At 56.0% G+C, this 5,000-nt stretch overlaps 1 long non-coding RNA gene across 1 annotated transcript in view; it reads right to left on the bottom strand.

Moving 5' to 3' along the window:
• The window catches only part of LOC115922806, an 18,946-nt gene that overhangs the window by 8,325 nt on the left and 5,621 nt on the right, over nt 1-5,000 (bottom strand). The window lies entirely within an intron of this gene.

Raw genomic sequence — 5,000 nt, 5'->3', positions numbered from 1 at the left:
GCTCGAGACCACTCCCTCACCTATACTTCATGACCTCTCGACCCCCCTCTAAAAAAGCACCCTCACAACATGCCTTTCAACGACAAATTGTCACGTCTAATTTTTGTGCACAGTCCCGTTTACATTCACGTGCCTGTAGAATCTGTGGACCCGGAAATGCTCGCCTTGCGACGGTCGAGACCCCTGGCTCTCCCCCTCTCAACAGGGCTCCCAGTCCGTCCACGGCCGTGACTCTGGCGGGGGACGGCCGGTCACCGCTGGCGGCTGAATGCACGGGGATTTTCGTCAAAGTCCACTACCCTACATAGACTTCACGAGCGCAAGAACCCCCTCCATCTTTACCTCTTACAACACGCGAGTCAATAAGAAATTTTCCCATTTCGACCCGCACTTCCACGCAAGTCAATGGGGTTTCGCCTTTCAGCGGGGCTCCGGGTCCGCCCTCGTCCGTGTCTCGGGCAGGGACAGCCGGGTTTCGATGGTGGACCAGTATTCTTCGGGGGATAACCAGGCCATCGAGACCCCAAGTCCAGCCTCGGCCGTGTCTCTGGCATGGGACAGCCGAGAATCGATGGAGAACCGGTATTCTTCGGGGGACAACCAAGCCATCGAGACTCCAAGTCCAGCCTCGGCCCTGTCTCTGGCATGGGACAGCCAAGAATCGATGGAGAACCGGTATTCTTTGGGGGGATAACCAAGCCATCGAGACTCCAAGTCCACCCTCGTCCGTGTCTCGGGCAGGGACAGCCGGGTTTCGATGGTGGACCAGTATTCTTCGGGGGATAACCAGGCCATCGAGACCCCAAGTCCAGCCTCGGCCGTGTCTCTGGCATGGGACAGCCGAGAATCGATGGAGAACCGGTATTCTTCGGGGGACAACCAAGCCATCGAGACTCCAAGTCCAGCCTCGGCCCTGTCTCTGGCATGGGACAGCCAAGAATCGATGGAGAACCGGTATTCTTTGGGGGGATAACCAAGCCATCGAGACTCCAAGTCCACCCTCGTCCGTGTCTCGGGCAGGGACAGCCGGGTTTCGATGGTGGACCAGTATTCTTCGGGGGATAACCAGGCCATCGAGACCCCAACTCCAGCCTCGGCCGTGTCTCTGGCATGGGACAGCCGAGAATCGATGGAGAACCGGTATTCTTCGATGGACAACCAAGCCATCGAGACTCCAAGTCCAGCCTCTGCCCTGTCTCTGGCATGGGACAGCCAAGAATCGATGGAGAACCGGTATTCTTTGAGGGGATAACCAAGCCATCGAGACTCCAAGTCCACCCTCGGCCGTGTCTCTGGCAGGGGACAGCCGAGAATCGATGGAGAACCGGTATTCTTCGGGGGATAACCAAGCCATCGAGACTCCAAGTCCACCCTCGGCCGTGTCTCTGGCATGGGACAGCCGAGAATCGATGGAGAACCGGTATTCTTCGGGGGACAACCAAGCCATCAAAACCCCAAGTCCAGCCTCGGCCGTGTCTCTGGCATGGGACAGCCGAGAATCGATGGAGAACCAGTATTCTTTGGGGGATAACCAAGCCATCGAGACTCCAAGTCAGCCCTCGGCCCTTTCTCTGGCAGGGGACAGCCGAGAATCGATGGAGGACCGGTGTTAAACAGGCCATCGAGACCCCGGTCCGACCTCGCCCGTGTCTCCGGCAGGGACAACCGAGAAACGGTGGTTGCTCTATGCACGGGGAACTTCGAACGAGACCCCTCCCTTATATATACTTCAGGAGCACGAAAACCCCCTTCAATTTTCGCCTCTACAACACGCAAGTCAATAGGAAATTTTCCTTGAAACCCGAATGTCAAGGCGTCCAGCGGGACTCCTGGTCCCCCTTCGGCCGTGTCTCTGGGCAGAGGACAACCGAGAATCGATGGCGGACCAGTACTCTTTCGAGGGTAACCAGTCCAGCGGGACTCGGGTTCCCCCTTCGGCCCGGTCTCCCGGAGGGGACAACCGAGAATCGATGGTGGACCAGTACTCTACCGAGGATAACCAATCCAGCGGGACGCCAGTTCGGACCTCGCCCGTGTCTCGGGCAAGGGGCGGCGAGGCACCGCTGTTGGCTCAATGCACGGGGGTCTTCGAGAGAGGCCCCTCCCTTACATATACTTCACGAGCGCGAAACCCCCCTTCCATTTTCGCCCCTACAACACGCAAGTCAACGGGAAATTGTCATTGAAATTTGAAAGTCAAGGCTTCCAGCGGGACTCCGGGCCATCCCTCGGCCGTGTCTCCGGCAGGGGACCGCCGAGAACCGACAGAGTGCACGACCATGTTCTTCCAGTGGATTTCCAATCCAGCGGGACTTCAACCCATCCCTCGGCCGTGTCTCCGGCAGGGTACATCCAAGAACCGCTGATGGAAAGGTGTGCTTCCTAGTATAAGCCAATCCAGCGGGACTCCGGGTCATCCCTCGGCCGTGTCTCCGGCAGGGGACCGCCAAGAACCGACACAGTGCACGACCATGTTCTTCCAGTGGATTTCCAATCCAGCGGGACTTCAGGCCATCCCTCGGCCGTGTCTCCGGCAGCGTACATCCAAGAACCGCTGATGGAACGGTGTGCTTCCTAGTATAAGCCAATCCAGCGGGACTCCGGGTCATCCCTCGGCCGTGTCTCCGGCAGGGGACCGCCGAGAACCGACACAGTGCACGACCATGTTCTCCCAGTGGATTTCCAATCCAGCGGGACTTCAGGCCATCCCTCGGCCGTGTCTCCGGCAGGGTACATCCAAGAACCGCTGATGGAACGGTGTGCTTCCTAGTATAAGCCAATCCAGCGGGACTCCGGGTCATCCCCCGGCCGTGTCTCCGGCAGGGGCCTGCCAAGAACCGACACAGTGCACGACCATGTTCTTCCAGTGGATTTCCAATCCAGCGGGACTTCAGGCCATCCCTCGGCCGTGTCTCCGGCAGCGTACATCCAAGAACCGCTGATGGAACGGTGTGCTTCCTAGTATAAGCCAATCCAGCGGGACTCCGGGCCATCCCTCGGCCGTGTCTCCGGCAGGGGACTGCCAAGAACCGACACAGTGCACGACCATGTTCTTCCAGTGGATTTCCAATCCAGCGGGACTTCAGGCCATCCCTCGGCCGTGTCTCCGGCAGGGTACATCCAAGAACCGCTGATTGTACAGGGTTCTTCCTAGGATAGTCAATCCAGCGGGACTCCTGGCCATCCCTCGGCCGTGTCTCCGCCAGGGTACAGTCAAGAACCGACACAGTGCACCACCATGTTCTTCAAGTTTATATACAACAAAATGATAATAATAATAATAATAATAATAATAATAATAATAATAATATAATAATAATAATAAAACAAAATAATGATGATAATAATAATAATAATAATAATAATAATAATAATAATAATAATAATAATAATAATAATAATAATAATAATAATAAATCCAGCGGGAATCCGGGCCATCCCTCGGCCGTGTTTCCGGCAGGGTACATCCAAGAACCGCTGATGGAACAATGTTTTTCCTAGTATAATTTAATCCAGCGGGACTCCGGGTCATCCCTCGGCCGTGTCTCCGGCAGGGTACATCCAAGAACCGCTGATGGAACGGTGTGATTCCTAGTATAAGCCAATCCAGCGGGACTCCGGGTCATCCCTCGGCCGTGTCTCCGGCAGGGGACTGGCGATACTCGATGGTTGCACAGTTTTCCTTCCGAAGATGAGCAATCAATCAAGCGGGACTCCGGGTCCGTCCTCGGACGCTTCTCCGGCAGGGGACTGGCGATAATCGCTGGTGGTACAGTGTGCTTCCTAGTATAAGCCAATCCAGCGGGACTCAGGGTCATCCCTCGGCCGTGTCTCCGGCAGGGGACTGGCGATAATCGATGGAGGCACAGTTTTTCTTCCGAAGATGACCAATCAATCCAGCGGGACTCCAGATGCAACCTCGGCCGTGTCTCTGGCAGGGTACAGTCAAGAACCGCTGGTGGTACAGTGTTCTTCCCAGGATAGCCAATCCAGCGGGACTCCGGGTCCGCCCTCGCCCGTGTCTCCGGCAGGGGACTGCCGAGAACCGACACAGTGCACCACCATGTTCTTCAAGTTTATATACAACAAAATAATAATAATAATAATAATAATAAATCCAGCGGGACTCCGGGTCATCCCTCGGCCGTGTCTCCGGCAGGGGCCTGCCAAGAACCGACACAGTGCACGACCATGTTCTTCCATTAGATTTCCAATCCAGCGGGACTTCAGGCCATCCCTCGGCCATGTCTCCGGCAGGGTACAGTCAAGAACCGCTGGTGGTACAGTGTTCTTCCCAGGATAGCCAATCCAGCGGGACTCCGGGTCCGCCCTCGCCCGTGTCTCCGGCAGGGGACTGCCGAGAACCGACACAGTGCACCACCATGTTCTTCAAGTTTATATACAACAAAATAATAATAATAATAATAATAATAATAAATCCAGCGGGACTCCGGGTCATCCCTCGGCCGTGTCTCCGGCAGGGGCCTGCCAAGAACCGACACAGTGCACGACCATGTTCTTCCATTAGATTTCCAATCCAGCGGGACTTCAGGCCATCCCTCGCCCGTGTCTCCGGCAGGGGACTGGCGATACTCGATGGAGGCACAGTTTTTCTTCCGAAGATGACCAATCAATCCAGCGGGACTCCAGATGCAACCTCGGCCGTGTCTCCGGCAGTGTACAGCCAATAACCGCTGATGGAACAGTGTTCTTCCTAGGATAACCAATCCAGCGGGACTCCGGGTCATCCCTCGGCCGTGTCTCCGGCAGGGATCACTCAAGAACCGCTGATGGTACAGGGTTCTTCCTAGGATAGTCAATCCAGCGAGACTCCAGGCTATCCCTCGGCCGTGTCTCCGGCAGGGTACATCCAAGAACCGCTGATGGAACAGTGTTTTTCCTGGTATGATTCAATCCAGCGGGACTCCGGGTCATCCCTCGGCCGTGTCTTCGGCAGGGGACTGGCGATACTCGATGGAGGCACAGTTTTTCTTACGAAG

This window comes from Strongylocentrotus purpuratus, unplaced genomic scaffold (assembly GCF_000002235.5).
Source record: "Strongylocentrotus purpuratus isolate Spur 01 unplaced genomic scaffold, Spur_5.0 spur5_scaffold_12, whole genome shotgun sequence".
Lineage (NCBI taxonomy): Eukaryota > Metazoa > Echinodermata > Echinoidea > Camarodonta > Strongylocentrotidae > Strongylocentrotus > Strongylocentrotus purpuratus.
The sequence above is the reverse complement of the archived record's forward strand: the minus strand, read 5'-3'. Positions and strand labels throughout refer to the sequence as shown.